The sequence below is a fragment of the Rhinoderma darwinii genome, chromosome 4, assembly GCF_050947455.1.
Source record: "Rhinoderma darwinii isolate aRhiDar2 chromosome 4, aRhiDar2.hap1, whole genome shotgun sequence".
Lineage (NCBI taxonomy): Eukaryota > Metazoa > Chordata > Amphibia > Anura > Rhinodermatidae > Rhinoderma > Rhinoderma darwinii.
The window spans coordinates 219,188,825-219,212,210 of record NC_134690.1 but is presented as its reverse complement, the minus strand read 5'-3'; the positions used below and the strand labels follow the sequence as shown (position 1 = coordinate 219,212,210).

Sequence of the window (23,386 nt, the reverse complement as noted above, 5' to 3'; positions counted from 1 at the left end):
TATGCAGAGCTGAGGCAAGTTACATAGGGTACCAAGGCTAGGTACCACGAAGAAAGAAAGGTCACCATTTTTAACATGTCTTCTGAAAGTTGTTTGCCTCGAGGCAGGGTTCACACTAACCAATCTTTCTTGAGAAGAACAGATTTGTCAGTAACCAGGCTTTGTGTGCCTTTATTTTATGAGCAAAGCACCTGTGAAACCCACACTTTCAATCTCATCTCCTAATTTAAAATACCTTTTGGCAATTAGGTTTTAAAACAGTAATTAACCCTACCATATCGCCAATCCAGCTATTTACGTCACTGCAGCATATATAGTACCTCATGTTCCAGCAGCGTTTCAAGACTGGACCGGTCTCCTTATCAGGCTAAGAAAAACAGCTTGATGAAGAGACTGGCCCAGTCTTGAAACGCGTAGCTTTTACCAATATTTTAAAGAAACAACAATAAATAGACAACGGATTTACCTTGTAGTTGCCTAGAGTTTATGGGTCAACACCAGTGACCATTCACCGGCGCGACCTGCCGAGCACGTCTTACTGGGGAGGAACAGTGCTGATAAGTGGGATCCCCCTTTTTTTCTTGAATTTCCATATATTCTGATATTAGAGATCAGTGTCAGCCCGATTCTCCTAAAGTGACCGGGAGCTAAAATGATCAACTCCTTATCACAAAGTGAAAATGAGCACTGTGTTCTGCAATAAGATCCAAATCCAGGAAGCCTCTTTCTAGCATTTTGGCCATTGCCATGGAAACCCATTTTGGCTCTATGATGTCACAGGTCTAACAGTCTGATGGGAAGAGGAGCATGCTGGGAGGACATGATTTGTGTCCTCCCATCATTTCTCTGCATGCAGATCACTGCTAATAATGATCTAATGGCCAGCATGCAATAGATCACTATTATATGTGATCTGCATACAGAGGAATGCTGGGATGACACCCATTATTCTATTCCAGCTTCCTCCTGACAAGAAAACAGCAGTATAAAAGTAATAAATAAATAATAATAATATAAAAGTAAAGGAAAATGTATTAAATAAATAAATAAATAAAAAAGGCTGTGAAATAAAAAAAAAAATCAAACACCTCCCCTAAGCCACCCACACAGTTAGGGACTATTTTCTGGGACTCGGGACGCGTTTTACATGGAAGCATATAATAATACGTCTATATCACTGAATCTATGTTATATAATATCCACACAAATTATTACCTATCACTAGTTTTTTTTCTCCCTAGCCCAGCCTCTATCTACTCTTACGCCTATACTTATAATTTCTGTACACAGGTGCTTTGCGCCCGTTTACTGATATACCTACCACCTAAATCCTGGAGGGGCACTAAAAAAAATGGTGAACTTTCTTCTTGGGTGTTATAGCGATGTCAGTGGGGCAAAGTGCACATATTTGTTGGGATTATTTTGTAACATAAATTTGTCCATTTAAAAAAGTTATGATAAATTAGAAAGTGGAAAATATTTAGGTGATTTGCATTTTTTTCCCTATTTTTCTTATTGTCTTGTCTTGGTACAACAGTAAAGCCCCATCTGTACCCCAGAAAAAGAAAAAACAATTAGTCCCTTACAATGTGGCATTCCAAAAGATGACATTTTGTTGTGGACATACAGGCATTGGAAGGCCTTGGCCCAGAAGGATTTAACACAGAGGTTGGTTCACTTACTTTTTCTCCTTGCACTGTGGATGTTTACTCTCTGTGCTGAATAAAGGACATGAACAGTTCAACTGTTTATGTGTTATTAACTTAGTTAGATTGTGTTTGTCTATAATTGTGACTTGGATAACAAACAGACCACATTTTATTAGTTATCAAGCAGGAATCCAGCAAATTCCAAAGGGTTCACTTACTTTTTCTTGCCAACTGTAGTCTAATTTATTTTATGGCAATTCCATGCCATGAAGAACTATCACATAAAATATTATTTTATAAAAATGATATAAATAAACTCAAACAAGATTGATGCTAAAGTGTTTATTTAGCAAAGCCAGAGAAAGGTGATGCATAATAAAGCTGAAAATTAAAATCAGGGGATAGTCCAGTGCACACACTAGATATAATATTAAGAGTACAGAGAGATGGGCCATGGATCCAGCCTTTCCAGGACAGGTCTTGCAGTGTAGTCACTTTTCAGCAACACTTGACAGGTGACGATTACACTTCATAGCTCCTTTGCTCCTTTAACTGTTTGTCAAAAACAGAGAAAAAACATAAAGTTACTACATAAACATAAAGTTATTAGAAGGTTGCTCATCAGAAATTAGAATAATCTCTATATGCCACCAGAGAACCACACTTACTTAATAAGGGCACTTGTTCTTCCTTGCCGTTCCAAAGTCTGAGAGACACTTTGAGTGGAACTCACATGTGTGACTCCAGATACTGTACCCTGACGGAGAATACTACTCACTGATGTAGCAAGCCTACTATCTTCTCCTTCAATAAGCTTCCTGCCAAGAGAAAATATCAAATAGGAATCAAAGCGTTGATCTAAAGAACATGACTTCTTCTCAGCAGTGGACCAGCAACATGTAAAATCTTAAGTGATTCTAAATAATACTATATTAGAAAGTAACCCAGCTGTGATAAAGTGGACTGGGGGGGAGGCGATGAATATGAAATAAAGGAGAGTATGCATCACAGTAGTTGTTGAAACTATGTGCACTTTTGCAAAGTTTTTTTTTATTGCTCCATTGCTTCTAAGGTAAAATATCGATGTCATATGTCTTTCAGAATACATTACAAGAGTTAGAGGTTAGTACATATGAACCTAATGTATCATTCCAAAATGGAATGGGGTAGGACGGTGGATATCAATTAAGGACCAAATGGGATCAATCTAGGTCCATCGCTAAAGATATAATATAAACTTACACCTTAACATCTTCTTTCTCGGGTTTATAACTTGCATTACATTCCATGTAGAAATGCTACAGAGACTTCAACTGCTTATAATGGAATGGTAACACACTTTTGACGCACAGTACGATTGCCAGATTCTAATAGAAGAGAATCTAGTGGATCAAATCCAGGGCCCAAAGCCGCCAAATTCAACAAAGGGCTCATATTGTGAAAGCTTAGTCCATGATGTTGTTATATCTTACTTTTACAGTTTATATCTAGGACCTATTCTTTTTGGCTATGATATTATCTTTTCATATTATAAGTTATTAAAAATGAATGTGCACTGTGGGAACAATTGTTACAGATGCTACACAACATGCAATGATGTATCAGGCATTAGTCTGTATTATTTCTACCAAATGCCAGTACAGATACATATTATAACAGAAATTATACTTGTGTTACCTATATGTGGCAATCTCAATATCCAGTGCCATCTTCACACTTAATAGGTCTTGATATTCCCGTAAGTGTAACGCAATTTTTTCCTTCAAAGATTTCAAATCATCTTCTAACTTACGTATTTTCTCCTAATTATTGAAAACGAAAATGTGTTATTAAGGAAAGGGAACAGGATAACAAACATTACAGCTACTGGAGCCAATGACCATAAGTCAATACTCACTTGTAGCTCCTCTATTTCAAGTCTATTATTTTCTTGAGTCTCTTTAACCTGGGCCTCCAATGTAGCATTTTTGTTTTTAAGGGATTCTAGTTCCGTTTCTTTGCCTTTAATCTGTAATGAAACCCCATTTGCTGTTAGTGTTAGGTTCAACTTTTTGAACAGAATGATACATGACTCCCTAAACCAAGGTGTAAGTTATTATGCAGAAATATTTACCTTACATTCCAAGAAAACATTGAGGTTGAGTGCAACCCATCTTCATATAACATATTAAAGGGTAACTAAATGTTCAACAAACTTCTGACATGTCATAGTGACATGTCAGAAGTTTTGATTGGTGGCACTGAGACCCCCATCAATCGCTAAAACAAAGCAGCAGAAGCACTCATGTGAGGGCTGAGCCACTTCATTTCTGTCTCAGTGCTCGGACCCCCACCAATCCAAACTTCTGACATGTCACTATGACATGTCAGAAGTTTTTTGAATGTTTAGTTACCCTGAATTCTAAGTTAATAAAGTGGGGTCCTCTGTTCAGGATCCTCATTTCTTGGCCAGAAAGGAGAGCAGTTACAAAGAGCATCTCTCTCTTTCTTAAGGACCTGTCCTGTCCTGCATTACACAGACAACATATTTATATGAGTGAGAACTGTGTAATTCTTAAACTCTCCTGTGGTGGCGCTGCAGGGATATTGAACAGTTACTGACAGCTTTTCCCTGAGATTACAGCTGATCACTGGAGTTCCAAGCAGGAGGAAACTTTGTGATCTGCTTATTGTCAAGGGACCCTACTTACAAGTATGGATTGTCCAAAGCGGAGAACCCCTTAGAGGAATCACATGTGTCAGTCTCATACCAGTTATTTTTCTTTTGCTACACTAGATATCAGATCCATTGTACAACCTGGACTTGGCTTCAGTGACACACATTCTCTCCATTGGTCTACATGTAAAAATCCATGTTGAGGGGCAGGACAAAGCAGGGTAGACAGCTACCTAGGGCACCATTCGGGGTGTGGAATTTATGGATTAAAGAAAAAAAAGGAATTTCCTTAAAAAAAAAATTGCAACCAGTTGAATACTGTGGAGAGCAGCTCTATATTAATAATCTCTTATCATATTTAGAAAATTATTAGGGGAAGAGAAATCACACTGTCCTCCCCAGGAAGAGCTAGCAGGCAGAAATGACACTTGCTCCACCTAAATACGTGATGCTATGCTGGGGCATCATAGGATGGATCCCACAAGTTTCCTCCTGACATACCTGAAAAGCAAGATGACCTGTAATTTAAAGCAGACAGGATTTTGGATAGCAAAAAATAAGAAAAATTTAAAACATACAGGTGGAGTGCTATAATTAAAAGTTTTATCTATGCTAGAAGTTTCCGTTAAGTAGCAGAAAAGTTTGGGAGCATAGATAAAAAAAGGGGTAGTCCTGCAGCATGTTAGCTCCCACCACCACACCCCTATCCCTATCCTTTATCAAGAGAGCAGATACTTGTTAGGGTATGTTCACACGGCTTATTTTCAGCTGTTTTTCGGGACGTAAATGGACGAAAAACGTCCCAAAAATCAGAAGCATGACGCCTCCAAACACCTGCCCATTGATTTCAATGGGAAAAACGGCATTCTGTTCCGACGGGCCGTTTTTTTACGCGGCCATTTTGAAAAACGGCTGCCTAAAAAAACGGCCGCAAAAAAGAAATGCAGGTCACTTCTTGGGACATTTTTGGAGCTGTTTTTCGTAGACTCTATTGAAAACAGCTCCAAAAACGGCCGTAAAAAAAAGTCGCGAAAAACGCGAGTGGCTTAAAAAACTTCTGAAAATCAGGAGCTGTTTTCCCTTGTTTTCACACCACATTGTGTTTTTTCGACTGTATTTACCACTGCAGAAAGCAGCGGTAAAAACCTCTCATACTTACCTAGGCTGTTGTTATGGCGATGCGTCCCTCCTCTGCAGTGTGGTCCGGCTTCCCTAGATGACGCTGTGATTGGCTGCAGCGGCGGTCAATATGGGATGTAATGTCATCCCAGGAGGCCAGCCCTCTGACGTCATCCAGGGCAGCATCCCAGGATGACGTTTCATCCCATGTGACCGGCGCTACAGCCTGTGATTGGCTGCAGCGGTCACATGGGATGCAACGTCATCCCACGGGGCCGGACTGGATGAAGAAATACAGACATCTGGGTAAGCATGGTTTTTTTTCCGTAGTTGCGATTTTTGCGGCGTAATCACTGCGGATACGCCGCAAAAAGTCACAATACTTGGCTTTTTGTTGCGGGATTTGTATCCCCACTGAATTCAATGGGGAAAACCCACAATGGAAAATCAACTAAAACGCAGCATAAATTGACATGCTGCGGATTTTTAAATTCTGCAACGCAGGTCAATTTATTAACGTTTAGGCTACGTTTTTTTTTCCGCAGTGTGGGCATGAGATTTTCTAAATCTCATTCACTTTGCTACTACTGTAAATGCTGCGGAATTCCGCACATAATTCCGTTACAGAAATTCCGCAGCGTTTACGCTACGTGGGAACCTGACCTTAGTCCTCCCCAATTCGGAATCATTACTTCTTCCTACTGCCCTTAGAATTCCCTCACATTCAGATTTTTTTTGTGGTGTTTTCAACTGCATAAAAAATAATAGATGTTAAAATAGCAGCATTTTGTAACATGCAACATCATTTTTTAATGTAGATTTCAGAGGCAAGTTTTATTTAACGCTACGGCCATAAAAAAAAGTTCCAAAAATGCCACAAACCAAAATGCAGTTGTATGTAGTGCATTTATATTTCACTAAAGACTTTAATGTAACATTTGACGGCACTAAAAAAAACGAATTAAAAAAAAACGCTGTTAAAGACGCCATGAAAAACGCACAAATACGAGGCAAAGTGCTGTGTTTGAATCCAGCCTTAAAGAGTCTCCATTGCGCTATAAATGTGTCTAAAATAAATATAAACCTAAAGCAGAAAGCACAAAGTTCTGTCTATCTCACTGACAGCTATGTACATCAAGGTTTCTGGAGATATAGGTAAGGTAGTGCTCATGGGGGCTGACATCTTTCTGGACTTCCTTTCTATAATAACATTACAGGCAGCCTGTTCCCAGTCTGATATTGCGGTTTATAAGCATCCACATGGACAACAAATGTAGATACAAAAGTGTCCATTGCCCATTACAAAAAACGATCAACCATGAACATATATAATGTTCATCATTGGCGAAATGTATCATAAATGCAAAAAAATCATGATGCCTGGAAGATTATCAGTATTGCTACTTGACCCTGGCTTATTGGCAGCTGCATTGTGTAAATGGGCCTTTAAATGGTTGCTTCCAATGAATGGAGTTTTCTAGACTTGAGAATGGAGAATTTGAGACTGTGTAGAGTGCACAATACAGAAGATAGTAGTCACATTCCAAATGTTAGGGACATCACAAGGCAGGCTCCACATGAAGTGACATCCATGGGCTCCGAGGCCTTTGCAGCCCCACTTACGCTTCTCTTGCAGTTTGCCATGTCTCCTCTGTAATGTCTCACGTTTTCCGCATGCTTTGTAGAAGCTTGACTGAAGTCAACAAATTTGTTTTTGTACCACTCGTCCATCTCCTAAGGGTAAGAGCAGAAGAAGACATAATAAGCAGGGGATGTAGACGTGTAGTGTCAGGTCTTCATAAAGGAAGGTTCATTAAGGTCTCATGAACACCTAACTCTTTAATTAACCACCTTGCAGCAAAATGACTGGAACCCTCGAGCTTTCCATTCAAGGGATGAGGGGGTTGGGCTATGCAGGGGTTAATCGAGCCAGCTAGAAATGAGCTTTGTGTGCATCAATCTATGAGGACTGTCAGGGATGTCCAATGGCTACATTCTGATGTATCCCATACAAGATAAACAAGCTTTTTATGTTGCCACAAATACTTGTTAAGTAGAATCTGACATCTAATTCGATGTTTCCCCAAACAGGATATGCTCTAATTTTAACCTGCAGGTTCTTGGCTGCAATTTCTTCATATTCTGTCTGAATGTCCCTCAGAGCAGCAGCGAAGTCTGGGATGGAGAATGCCAGGTCACAGGAGGCGCTCATGTTGTAGATCTGCTTCATCAACTCCTCAATCTCCTACATTGACAGATACAAGACGGACATAGGGACCTGGGTTCACATCGCGCCCCTCATATAGAGTAGTGGAGTTCGTGTTATGAATGTGAATTTATTACCTCTCCATAAACTCGCTGCAAAAACACGATCTCTGTCTCTAAAGTTTCCAGCTGTTTTTCCAGTGCAATCCGTCCCGCAGTGGCCGCATCCACATCCTGTACATCAAACAGAAAAGCAATACTGCACACTGCAAACCTACAGTCTACACAATACCTATATATTATATATAGTGATAGGATAGGATATATCAGAGTCCCGTCCTCATGACAATATTCAGCACTTTCCTTTTAGATATATTATGCAAAATAGATATATACAGAATTACATTATTGTGCACCTATAAGATTGGTAATATGCTGATAGAGAGAGATGATAGATAGATAGATAGATAGATAGATAGATAGATAGATAGATAGATAGATAGATAGATAGATAGATAGATAGATAGATAGATAGATAGATAGATAGAAGATACGTAATATAATTCCTTCATATATATATACCGTTTGGAATTTTCACGGAGTTATGAATTCATAAATAATCATAGCTCTATTTAATCATGTGACTATTAGGTCCAGTAGTGTTTGAAACATAACTTTAGTACCAGTAGTAGTATTAATAATCTTTGTTATTATTATTATTATTATTATTATTATTATTATTATTATTATTGTTATTGTTATTATTACATTATTATATCTACAATAGTACGATTTTATACAATGATTGCTGTTATTATTATTGTTATTATTATTATTATTAATAATAATAATAATAGAGGTCGATGTATCAAGTAATTTTTATTGTTTATTATTATTATTATTATTATTATTATTATTATTATTATTTACTGAGTATGGTTTATGATCTAATGGCATACGTAGAAATAAAGGAATGGGCAGCAGTTACACATGGCGCGATGTAAAGGTTATATTTTTCGTGCACAGGTACAACAACCCCTGGTATAATACTGAGTCTACTGTATGTGTTCCCTTTTCTCAAGCGCTATGGCGAATGTAATGGTTCATATGTGACAAGTTTTCTTTAGTCTGAATACAGTACAGTATATGCCTCCCGCTAATACCATTACTGCAACATAATCGGAAAGTGCGTTTTAGTGAGAAGCATTTTCACTATAAAACATGAGACATACATGATTCGATTATTTATCGATACTCATAAATGACACAGCGATATGTTATCTAATGTGTGATTCGATTCTATATATTGCCCTTATATATTCACTGTCATATAGTTCATAGTAGTCGTGTGTTATAGACACTGCAGTCAACTCTTGCTGTTCTCTCAAGTGATTAGACTGGATTAGGAAACTCTGGAGAACCGTGTGTGGCATCTCATTGCCCCAGGCTCTCATAGTCCACAATCAGGCAGGATTGTACAGGAGAGAAGTGTATACATGACTTGATGCTCCTACAACATCACACACTTGCCCCTGGCTGATCATAAAAGTCCATGGTGAGAAGATCATGAAGGTGCTAGACCATCACTCTACATTAGTTCTAGCCCCAACTCCTTCTATTTACACCATGTGCTCCTCTGGGGTACTCAGAACTAAGAACAGGACAACAGTGAAAACTGTTACTGGCAGTTAGAGGGTTAAGGCAGTGCAGACTATAATTTCCATAAACAGATCATATGTGTGTGCTAAGACAATGCCTGAGCTGCAGCATAATAGGTGAGTGAGTATGGTAAAGACAGCTCCTCACAGGGCGGAATGCTTCAATGTCCCCTTCAGCCTTTTTCCTGCCCTCCACTGCATCTTCATAACGTTTCTTCACGGCGCTGAGCTCCTCAGACACTGATGACTTGGCAGCCACTGCTACATCCTGTTAAATAAAGCAGAGTCTTATGCCTGGCTAACCTGCAGCATTCAATTCTTCCCAAACCACTGCCAGGGGTCTCAATGCATCCCAGCCTATATAGTGAAAAGACCACAACTAGGCTCTGTCAATGAAGTTCCCCAACATATTTCATATTCAGTACTGCTCAGAATATTCAGCTACATTGATTAGCATAGTGATTGGAAATGTAAGACATATGCTTAAAGGGACACTAAACCTAAAGTCTATGTATATTTACTGTGTAGTTGTATGCAATATTTTTTTTTTTTTGTGCCAGTTCAGACTGGGAAGAGGATAAGCACTCCTGAAAAATATCTTGCCCCTTGATTTCATTTTATAAGAAAAATAGAAAAAAAGAGAAGATATGCCTGATGAAAATGTATAAGGTTAAAACACGTAGCATGGACTCAAATAAAACTTTTTTTTTAAAAGCGACCCATTGGAATCACTATATGGCAGCGATCCAAGAAAAGTGTCACATAATCTGTCACATGATGTCAGTATAAATACACCTGTTCTAAATGGCCCCTGAATTTGCAACATCACTAAGCAAGCAGCATGAAGACCAAGGAGCTCTCCAAACAGATCAGAGACCAAGTTTTAGTCTGCAAACGCTATGTGCAAACCCAACACTTGCCATCTCCCCAATAACAGCATTACTACAGTGAAGCATGGTGGTGGCAGCATCAGGCTGTAGGGATGTTTCTCATCGACAGGGACTGGAAAACTGGTCAAGATTGAAGGAAAGATGGATGGCAGTAAATACAGGGCAATTGTTAAGGAAACCTGTTTTAGGCTTCGTTCACATATGCGCCAGGGTCCCGTTCCGACGTTCCGTCTGAGCTTTCTGTTGGAACAAGACCCAGACTGACACACCATTGATTTCCATCACCATTGATTTCCATCACCATTGATTTCAATGGTGACGGTTCGGTCCCAATGGTTTCCGTTTTGCCGGAATCAATAGCATAGTCGACTACGACCATTGAAACGGGAATGGGACCCTGGTGCATATGTGAACGAAGCTTAAGGCTCTGTTAACATCTGCATTGGGGTCCCGTTCTGACGTTCCGTCTGAGGTTTCCGTCAGAACGGTACCCTGAGCAGACACAAACTGACACCGACGGAAACCAGAGGTTTTCGTCTCCATCACTATTCATTTCAATGGTGATGGAGCCGGTGCTCGTGGTTTCCGTTTTTCTCCTTTGTGCACCGGACCTGTTGTTTTGCCGGAAGAAATAACGTAGTCTACTACGCTATTGCTACTGGCAAAACGACTGATCCTGGCAAAACGTCCGAGGGAACGTCAGAACGGGACCCCAACACAGATGTGAACAGAGCCTAAGTTTGCCAGACATTAGAGACTGGGACGGAGGTTCACCTTCCAGCAGGACAATGACTCTAAATATACTGCTAAAGATACACTGGAGTTGGTTAAGGGGAATTATTTAAATGTCTGGGATTAGACTAGTCAAAGCCCAGACCTTAATCCAATTGAGTACATGTGGCATGTCTTGAAGACGGCTGTACACCAAGGCAACCCATCTAAGTAGAAGGAGTTGGAGAAGTTTTTCCTGGAAGAATCTAGATGTGTTAAGCTAATAGGGACATACACCAAGAGACTTGTATCTGGAATTGCAGAAAAAGGTGGTTCCACAAAGTATTGACTTTCAGGGGGTAAATACTTACACACTTTAAAATTCTCTGTTTTTTTGTCTTGTTTATTATTTGTATCACAGTAAAACAAAAAATATTGGCACCTTCAAAGTGGCAGGCATATGTAAATTAAATGATGGAAACAACCCAGAAATCCATATTAATTCCAGGTTGTAATGCAACAAAACAGGAAAATAAGCCAAGGGGATTAGTACTTTCCCAAGGCACTGTATATACATATGTGTAATATATAGTAGTTATATACGTAGTATGTTATAAGCTTTCTGTACTGATTTAACTTGTGGTCCCTTTAAACCAAACAGCCATTTTATTGACTGATAAAAAGAAAGACCCACATTACTATTTCACATCTCCCACCATGCTGTGTGCTAAATGCTTAACTTATTCCTTAAACAACTTGTCCCCTAGCAACAGGATAAACAGTCCAATCCAATGGGGGTAACTAGAGACAAAACATCCTACCAGCCAAACAAAGCTTTACTCAGCCAAGATCTGCATGATGATCAGGGGTGAACACAGCTGAGAAGAAGTGACATGTGGCCCAACAATGCCTATAACTTTCCATACACTGGCCTCACACAGACTCCCAGCAAGTCAAGATTTATAGACATCCTTATCCTCAACAGATTGAAGGTTAAAAGGCACTTGTGTACTATACCAGGCGCCAGAGCCCAGCTCTGTGTATTTTATACGGATACAAATACAAAGAAAGTCATGCAGATATATGGGGCAGTATGTAGCATGCTTTGGCCATTGCTGAGACTCCAGCTGTGGGAACTATACCCCGGGACATGGGGTTCCCTAAATATATGGAGTTGTAAAGTCTAAAATACTATAGTGTTTATTTTTGTACATATCAGTATTGTACCTGTTTTATTCTGGCTTGTTCCGCCTCCCTCTGCAGCTCCCGCAGTTGCTCCTCATATAGGGCCCGCAGAGCGGATGGTCTGTTGCAGCGACTGCGGAGCGCATCCAGTTCCACCTGTACACTGGCGTTCTGTTGCTCCAGATCACGAACCTGTAGCACATATGGAATCATATTGAAACCCTCATTATATACCGCCATTATAGGCCATCGTTTAAATTAAATGCAACAATCGCATTGCGCAAGTTTGAGAGCAGAATTGTAGCTCTGACGGTGTTTGTTTGTGTGTGTGTGTGTGTGTGTGTGTGTGTGTGTGTGTGTGTGTGTGTGTGTGTGTGTGTGTGTGTGTGTGTGTGTATTTATGTATACATATATTGTACATTTCTCATATACAATCTACAAAGTATCCAGCAGGTTCAAGTAGTGTTACCATGTAAATTTTTTATTTATATATGCATGTATATATATATATATATATATATATATATATATATATACACACATACATATTTATTTATCTATATATATATATAGATATATAGATACATATATATATCTATATAAATATATATATATCTATATAAATATATATATATATATAGATATATATATAGATATATATATATATAGATATATATATATATATAGATATATATATATATATATATAAAAATATGTATGTGTGTATGTATATATATATATATATATATATATATATATAAATAAAAAATGTACATGGTAACACTACTTGAACCTGCTGGATACTTTGTAGATTGTATATGAGAAATGTACAATATATGTATACACACTATGTAAATTGTATGTAGTATATGTATTTTCTGCACGACTAGCCTCAGTCAGGATTTTTTTAGCATGTATTTCTCATTTTAGGTTGTTTTTAATTAAATCGTTTGTGGGAGAAAATACATTATAAATCAGCTGTTCATTTTAAATAGAGAATATACACGATATCTTAATTGTAAATTAGATTATAAAAATTTACATTATATGCTCTATGTGAATTTTTGGAAGAATTGTCCCTTTTGTATGAATTATATCTCCTTTATATTTTTGTTTTTCCACAAAGAAAATGCATATATCTGCTATGTACACTATATTTAGGATATATATTTTCTACAAATCATATGTATGAAATATACATTGCGTCACCTATGTAAACTGTATGTTGGAAATCTTTCATATCGTGTGTAATACATGTACATAACAGATCCTATGTGAATTGTACGTCGAACATGTACAGTTGGGCTCCTATATAAATTATACTTCCCATGTAATTGTAGCAAAATGCACTTTAGATATGCCATGTAAATTTGTATGGTGGAGATGTATAAGTTGGTAGGATATTTGCACAAATGCATATCAATTTAAGGACTTCCTACGTTAGAACACTCAGGGCTATTTAATATTGAAGCTGTACAATCATATCCAACTACTATTCTTATATGTGTACAGTCATATGATGCTACTGTTCTTATATGTGTACAGTCATATGATGCTACTGTTCTTATATGTGTACAGTCATATGCAGCTACTGTTCTTATATATGTGTACAGTCATATCCAACTACTGTTCTTATATGTGTACAGTCATATCCAACTACTATTCTTATATGTGTACAGTCATATGATGCTACTGTTCTTATATGTGTACAGTCATATGCAGCTACTGTTCTTATATATGTGTACAGTCATATCCAACTACTGTTCTTATATGTGTACAGTCATATGCAACTACTGTTCTTATATGTGTACAGTTATATGCAGCTACTGGTTCTTATATGTGTACAGTCATATGCAACTATTGTTCTTATATGTCTACAGTCATATGCAGCTACTGTTCTTATATGTGTACTGTCATATGCAACCATTATTCTTATATGTGTACAGTCGTATAAAACTACTGTTCTAATATGTGTACAGTCATATGAAACTACTGTTCTAATATGTGTACAGTCTTATGCAATTACTGTTCTAATATGTGTACAGTCGTATGAAACTTGTTCTTATACGAGTACAGTGTTATGCAACTACTGTTCTAATATGTGTACAATCGTATAAAACTATTGTTCTTATTTATTTGCAGTCGCATGCAACTATTTTTGCTATATGTGTGCCATCGCATGCAACTGTTATTCTTATACATGCAAAGTCGTATGCAACTATCTGTACAGTCATATGCAACTATTGTTCTTATATCTGTACAGTCACATGTATTGTTGTTTTATAACATAGCAGACACATTCGCAGCAGTTGTGGCTGTTGGTCGGGGAAGGTGGCACAGAAGGCATACCCTCTCGATGTATTTAGTCAGACGGTCATTCAGAACGATCATTTCCCGCTTCTCATTGCTCCTGATGCTTAGAAATTCTTGGTTTGCTGCGCTGGCCGCTTCCAAATCCACTGGGACAAATGCAGCTGCAAAACTATGAGCGACCATACTGTCGGGAAAAGGGAATACATCACTATATATAGAAGTTCTCCTGCATATGCCGTTGTCCTTTTATATTATTATTATTATTATTATTATTATTATTATTATTATTATTATTATTATATTATCATTATTATTATACACAGTTGTATAATAATAATAATAATAATAATAATAATAATAATAATAATAATAATAATAATAATAACTCTACAAAGTATATAATCGTGAAAAGAAAAGAGCCATTCATAAACGTGTGTATACGTATTCACTATTTATAATCTATCTATCTATCTATCTATCTATCTATCTATCTATCTATCTATCTATCTATCTATCTATCTATCTATCTATCTATCTATCTATCTATCTATCTATCTATCTATCTATCTATCTAAATATATAACCCTCTATTCATAAAACACCAATAGAGAAGAAGCAAAGCCTGATTTGTATACATACAGTCAAATACTCAGTCGTCTATTGTACCCATTAAAAACAATAATCTTCCGCCATCTGAACATAATGCGGGGGTGTGCAGTCAGAGGCAATTAATACACTTACTGGACTAGTCTCACCAAAACAATGTGCCCTGTCAGCTGGACCAGCCTGGTATAACATCCTGGGACAGCAGATAATGGTCGTACAGTCAGGGTAGTCAATAAGATCAATACAATGAACACAGAAGACAGACTACAAAATATTTATATTTGTTTCTAAAGTTTGATAAGCAAAGAAAACAAGTAGTCTACGGCGTTCTCATCCATTATACAAAGAGTGTAGATTTACTGAATGCTAAGAGCTCAGTGTATATATTAAATAGAAAGTATCCGACAGCAGCAGAAAGATATAATGCTGAAATTCAATAGTGCTGTCATTCTGGACACTCAGATGGAGAAAACTGTCTTTTTTTTTAAATCGTGAAACATCAATGTTTCATATATGTGCAATGCTTGCTGGTCATTCGTTTATATGTTTCTGAATTTTGATCATGATTTTAGAAGTATTTTGCATTCTGTACAAATATGATAATAAGTCACACAATCACAAATGCGCATAATATTATTTATAGCTTTTCTTAATTGATATAATTAAAGCAAAGTACAAGTATATTTATTAAAAAAAAAAATCCTGATAGCACTATTAAAATATAATTGTGATATGTATTCCAGAAATGTGTTTAGTTAGATAGATAGATAGATAGATAGATAGATAGATAGATAGATAGATAGATAGATAGATAGATAGATAGATAGATAGATAGATAGATAGATAGATATAATAGGTAAGAACATTTTCACTTATACAACGTATCCGAAAAGGGAAACAACGCATCCGCACAGTCATACAATATTCCACATGAGGTTAAAAAAAAGAAAAAATAATAATAGTAATAATAATAATACAAGCGAAAAATTCCTTCTCCCAGAAGCTGAACAGTTATTATTTAGATTTCGTTATATGAAGTAAATTAAATATTTTAGGCATGAATGCCATAACCCGTTGTCTACCAGCTTCATGTGAAATAAAAAATGATATGGAATATATTGTACCATCATAAAGAAGTCATTTATTTTTTATTTTCTTTCTGTACAATACCTCGGTTTATGTTCATGTCAAATTAAGGTATTAACCAGACCATGATAGAATAGACGACATTATATGCAGGGACTTTATTATATCAGTTTATTTTTCAGGTTCAAGATAAAGTACTATATAATAACCTGCCCATGTATAGCTGAATTATAATGTGTTTTTTTGTTATTTATTTTATAGGTCAGTACTACCCAAATATTTTTATATACTGGTATGGCACTCCAATTGTTTAATAATTGGTCGTAATATTATTTCTGCTTGTTTGGATTTTTTAAGAGTTACCTATATATACTTCTCTTTAGCTTCCTTAAATCCATGGTTCAGAAAAAATACAATGTATAGGAAAATATTGTACAATCGTCATATATTTAATTAGGTTGTTTTATAGCCACATATTAAGGAATATTTCCAAGTAAATACTTTGATACCTTGGGATCAATTCATTTAATGTACAAGAATGTACAGAAAATTATGAAAAATGATCGTTCTACCAATCTTGATACATTTTATGCTAACCTATCCTAATATATTACTATTAATAATATCGTTTTTAAAACAGATTTTTACCAGTATATACTATGTATTGAATTCAGTTTAGTTTAAATTTGATACATTGAATAACATGCAATGATGATTATGTGCATTCTAACTAATCTCAGTATATGCAAATAAAGTATTTTCATCGTAAACATAAAAGTAAAACTATACAAAATATTATATAGGATTAATAATGAGTAATATGTCTTTTGAAGTAACCTCCATACATAGTGAATACCCCTGGCCTGCTATAGAAACCTGGTCTTTGACGAGTGGACTTTCAAGTGATAGGAGGACACCAGTAATGGGAGACTTTAAATACTGGTCAGTGTGCACTGAATAACAGTGCTGTTCCTGGTGCAGGATCTACATTAACAATAGACTAACCTAATTTAACAGTGCATATGGCTTAAACACTGAAATATTTCAATATACAAGAATCTAGAAGCTCAACAACCTGTAGAACAAATTTACTTTGTGTATACTCTTTGCTATGGACTCTATTGTTGTTTCAGACATTTGCACACATTGCAGAATACTGTGCCGCTTCTTGGGTACTATAATATCATACCCTACCAAAAAACTCAAGCCACATAGGCAAATAGCCAAGGCCCATGTAATAACAATGTACAGTACAAATTGTGCTTATTTACATAAGGACAACCTCCTTTGCATCTATAGATATGTCCTATTCATCTATGGGTATACTCTTGTACAATCTTTTAACAGATGAAAAGAGATTTCAAGACCTGAATTGTGTATTCCCCAGTATACCACAAGTTCAGTGTTTTTAATACTCACCTTAAAGTACGGTTTCTTTAAAAACACTGTGCGTTTAAATGACTGTAAATTTCATCTGCAGATTTCATGAATAACATAGAGATCATGCCTCATAGGGAATAGAAGCCCCTTCACCAATTTACAAGATGTATTGTAATTGTCGGGAATGGTTGACTAAACAAGATTACATTGGTTGAAAGGCTTCATCTAGACTCTGTAAAGCTGCTTGGCCAAGTAACAGTGGGTTTCATGGTGTCCCGCAATTCAGTTTAATGGCCTATTGGACAATTTTTTTTATATTATTATGATTTTACACAATTGGTTGAGCGGTTGAATATACAGTATGCAAATATTTCCCAAGGGGAAGTTTCATTTTTGGGACAGAAAATCCATTTAAAATTCACATGGTTCTTTTAAAAATCTCTCAGTGCAAATTAAAGTTGGTGAAATTTTAATTCCATGTACCATTATACAATTAATACAGTTCAGCTTTTCTTTATATTATCGGTGTTGTCATATGATAACACTGCAATATACTTGTCTACTATAAATGTTATATCTATGAAACTCTGCTAATAAATGCACCTGGTTCATTTGTTACCTGTGTCCATCATATATGTAAATCTGATATCACATCCCCATTTATTTATATAATATAATTTTTCTCTGCCAGTGTTTATTCTAAACTTTTAAGGCATGGCCAGACGTGGCGTATTTCTGCCGACACTGTCCGCATCAATGCCGCACATAATCTGCGTTGCAGATTCTGTTGTGGCCTTGCCTAAAATGTGCAGTAAATTGATGCGGATTAGCCGTTACGTATTCAGGTGAAGAGTACTTCCTGCTGTCTTTTAAAACATTTCATCTCAGTCTGGCTATAGACCTCGAAACACATAGGTCCAGCCAGAATGAAGAAATATCCTGTTTGTAAAACCAATACGCAACGCAACACACATAACATCTGCGGATTTCATTGCGGTATTTTGAAACTCCATTGAAGTCAATGGAGAAATTCTGCAATAAGTCCGCAACAAGTCCGCTACACGTCCGCAACAGCCAGTGTACAAAATTCCGCACCGCAGCCTATGGTCTGCAGCAGAGTTTTCCGCCACGTGTGCACGAACCTAACTAAAAAGGTGTGGAAACCAATGGAGAAAATGTCTGCTGCGGATTTCCGCAGTGGACTGGTCGCAGCAGAGTTCCAGAGAAATTCCGCCACATCTGGCCATGCCCTTATTGAACAGACGTGGCGGCGTTTTTCCGCTGCAAATGTTGGTGCAGATTTGGGGCAATTACGTAATGAATCTGCACAAACATTTGCATATTTGACAGGTAATTCAGACGTTGCCGAAAAGACAGCGGACTTGCCACAGATTTCAGTTTTTGCATTGCAAATGCTGAAATCCGCAGTGAAATTACGCTTCTTCTCCGCAACAGACAGTGCATGCTGCGGAGGGAAATTTCCGCACTGCAGCCTATGGTCCGCAGCGGAGTTTTCCGCATCGTCTGAACTAACTTGTCTCAAAATATATTGAAACAACTGTAAAAACCGGCCGCAGGAGAATTCCACTGCGGACTGTCCGCAGCGGAATTCCGCAGCAATTCCGCCACGTCTGGCCGTGCCCTTAGGGCATGTTCACACGTGGCGGAGTCGCTGTTAAATTCCGCTGCGGACAGTCCGCAGTGGAAATCTGCAGTAGCCGTTTTTTCCATTGGTTTCTATACCTTCTTAGGTTACTTAGTTCAGACCTTGTGCAAAATAACAATGTGGAATTTAGGCTGAGTTGCAGACTTTTCCCTCCGCAGTATGCTCATTATGTTGCGGAGAAGTAGTGGCAATGCAAAGGCTGAAATCTGTGGCAAGTCTGCTGTGATATCCGCAACATCTGAATTACCTGTCAAATATGCAAATGTTGCTGCAGATTCGTTGAGTAATTGGTGCGAATTTGCAGCAACATTTGCAGCGGAAAAATTCTGCCACATCTGAACATGCCCTTACTTAGGAGTAGGAAAATAAGGATCAGTAAAAAGGTGTTATCTTAGGGTGCGCTCACATACTGTATGTCCAGAGGTCAGGCTTAGTTCTCTCCGGCTTTTTATATAAAAGTTGTAGGGATACTGATGGCACAATTGATACCATTGTTTACATTAAAAATCAGTTGTGCCGTTGTAAAGTGAATGTCTATAAAAAGCCATTACTTCTGTCTAGTAGGAGGCTACAAAGCATGTTGCTGTCAGGTGGGCCATTTGGCATATGGTTTTCATGTCCTTCTGGATGGGAATGACAGGCACCACATATGGATCTGTTGTACCCATCCAAAAGGCATCTTTTTTTTCTTTTACAGACCACCGAGTAATAGGATCCGCCCACTATATATGGAAATAAACCCTAGTAGATACTGATATATAGCAAATATATACTGATTTGTATCTTTATTACAATAAGCTACATATCTGACAGCCTTATATATGATCGTTGGTGATGTCACTGTGTTAACAAGTTTTATGAAGGAATGCGAAATGCCTCTTTGGGGCACGGCCAGACGTGGCGGAATTGCAGTGGAATTCTCCAGCGGATGTTTTTCACAGTTGTTTCAATACATTTTTAGGCAAGTTAGTTCAGACGTTGCGGAAAAGTCAGCTGCGGACCATAGGCTGCGGTGCGGAATTTTCCCTCCGCATCATGCACTGTCTGTTGCGGAGAAGAAGCGGAATTTCACTGCAGATTTCAGACTTTGCAATGCAACAACTGAAATCTGTGGCAAGTCCGCTGTGTTTTCTGCAACGTCTGAATTACCTGTCAAATATGCAAATGTTGGTGCAGATTCGTTGCGTAATTTCCCCAAATCTGTACCAACACTTGCAGCGGAAAAATTCTGCCACGTCTGGCCGTGCCCTTAGTGTCTATATGTTTACAGAAAATTATTTGACTAAAACAAGTCTTTTATTAGAAATTGAAGCACTAGTATTGTCACTTGCTCACAATTTAGCCTATTTTAGACTATTTACGCTTTTCAGGTAGTGAACAGTTTTCTGCTCCTCTGAAAAAAAGCCTCGCAGGATAGGACGGACTGATCCTTCCCATCCGATCCTTCATTGATATCATTGGTCATAACCCCCACTGGACTGAGAAATGTTACATGTAATGTTGTTCTCTGTTAGGTAAAAATAGACAATCATTGCTGTTGCTGTTTTTTCTCACTTGCGGTTCAAAATGGCTCCGGCCTTGCAGTAAAAGGTGGAGGGATTTAACAGTATATTTGAACTAGCTCTTAGGCCCCATGCACACGCCCGTGCCTGTAATCACGGTCAGTAATTACGGGCACAGACGGCCGCGGTCTGCTGCGGATAGTCATCCGCATTTGCGGGCCGTGCTCCCATTATAAAGTATGGGAGCACCGTCCGTAAAAAGCAAAAGATAGGACATTTCCTATCTTTTGCAGAAGGTTTCTATGGCACGGACACCTTCCTATAAATATACGAGGTGTCAGTGGACAATAGAAGTCAATGGGTCCGTGATTGCGGTCCGCAATTATGGATGATTTTTACGGGTGTATGCATGGGACCTAAGGCCTCATGCACACGACCGTAGCCGTGTGCACGGCCGTGATTTTCGGGTCGGCCGGCTGCGGACTATAAGCCGCAGGCCGCCCGCAAGTCGCGGGACATGCAATGAGCCCAGACCGCAGAACACGGCCGTAATAAGACATGCCCGTTCTTTCTGCGGTCCGGGCTCTCGGGCCGTGCAAAGACCGCAAAAACTACGGTCGTGTGCATGGCCCCATAGAAAAGAATGGGGCCGCAATTCTCCCGTGTATTTTCGGGGAAATTGAGGCCGAAAAACACGTTCGTGTGCATGGGGCCTTACTATGCTGTCAATTTCCATAACTTCTCTTCAACGGCCACATGTTGTTATATACGGACTATGGGAGGACACTCCCAGAGTGTGTGCTCCTTGCAGTTTCTTGAAAATAATTTACTAATTAGAATCGGGGGGCACAAAAAGTTCAAAATCTTTTGCAGCCTTAAAGGAGCCCTACAGGGTAAGGCCTCATGCACACGGCCGTGCCAGTAATCACGGCCTGCGATTGAGGGCACGGCCGCAGCGGGCTGCATTTTCGTGCCGTGCTCCCATACAAAGAGACATACACATACTTTACACCAACCTTTCAATTTTTCACACTGGTTTTATTAATATTAATTATATTAGTTTTTACAAATATTTCATCTACTCTATTTTTTGTACACGCCTGGTTATTCATATAATTCTATAACGATGCTATACATTAAAATTCGAATTTTTAGTATAATATCCTCAATAGAATATTTACAAAAGAATCTAAGGCCTCAAATAAATAATTATTTCCTGCCAGTGTCATAACTTTTCCATGTCATTGCTTCAAGTCACCCACTTCATGACATCATGAGGGACATAACAGCAAATAGATGTGATAGCTGTAATGTCGATCTGTCAGTAAAATACTCAAGGTTATGGATTCTAGGATGAACCTCAACAAGTAATGGACAAGTTATCACAAGTAGCCAGATAAACATCCAATAACACTATATGTTAAGAAAGAAAGAAAGAAAGAAAGAAAGAAAGAAAGAAAGAAAGAAAGAAAGAAAGAAAGAAAGAAAGAAAGAAAGAAAGAAAGAAAGAAAGAAAGAAAGAAAGAAAGAAAGAAAGAAAGAAAAAGAGAGAGAGAGAAAGATAACAGCATGGATAAATATACATAAATAGTTATTATGTTAGATAGATAGATAGATAGATAGATAGATAGATAGATAGATAGATAGATAGATAGATAGATAGATAGATAGATAGATAGATAGATAGATAGATAGATAGACAGACGATGATAGATAGATAGATAGATAGATAGATAGATAGATAGATAGATAGATAGATAGATAGATAGATAGATAGATAGATAGATAGATAGATAGTAGATAGATAGATGATAGATAGATAGATAGATAGATAGATAGATAGATAGATAGATAGATAGATAGATAGATAGATAGATAGATAGATAGATAGATAGATAGATAGATAGATAGATAGATAGATAGATAGATAGATAGATATTGAATACAATAGATGCTGTAGATATAAAAATATATATTAATAGGAAGATGGATAGATATATTACAAATATAGATGGAACAATTTTGAACACCGTATCAGAATCCTAGTCTGTGTTTTCTATTGGTTCGGTTTGTGGGTGAGTAGTTCAGCTCTGCTACCTCCCCGCCGGCACATATAGTATCTACATGGCGCTTTACCTGCGGGGTCTCCTGGTGGCGGAGGCGGTCCTTCTCCCACCTGTGTGGACCTCACAAGTGTCCCGGCTGTAGCTTGTTGACCTCTTGTGCCGGGGAGGAGAAGGGCTGCTCACCCGGAGCCTGACCACAGAGCTGCTGGCGTATTCATCAAAGTGGCGGCGGTAGGAAGAGATCCTCTCCGGGCTGATACTCATGTTGTACGGCAGAGCAGGGAGCTGTCCGTGGTGCTGATCGTTCTGCTGGAAGGTGCCGCATCCTCTGCCCTGCTCCCTTATATAAAGCCAGGCAAAGAGCAGGACGACAGCTCCTCGGGAATGCACACACACCCTTCACTCCTGAGTGTCAAAGTCACGGGAAGAGGCCAAATTCCCGACTACTCAAGGATCTCAGGCATCTTATAAAGCATTCAAGCTGATCTAATGACCGAGGCGCGCCAAGCCTGAATAATGGCAAAAATGACCCATGGAGCATATGCATCTATCCCTATAATGAGATAGGATTGGAAGCCTGTGATCGCCTGCATAAAGACAATTATTCCTGAATATTAACCCGTGCACGTAACACAGCAGAGAAGAAGAAAATGGAGCTGCGGCAAAACATGGAAGTAGCAAAACAAAGAGTCTA

General features: G+C 38.1%; 1 pseudogene; it reads right to left on the bottom strand.

Annotated features, from left to right (window-relative positions):
• Positions 1-1,678: 1,678 nt before the first annotated feature.
• Positions 1,679-23,032, bottom strand: LOC142760496 (desmin-like; annotated as a pseudogene).
• Between the last annotated feature and the right edge of the window lie 354 nt (positions 23,033-23,386).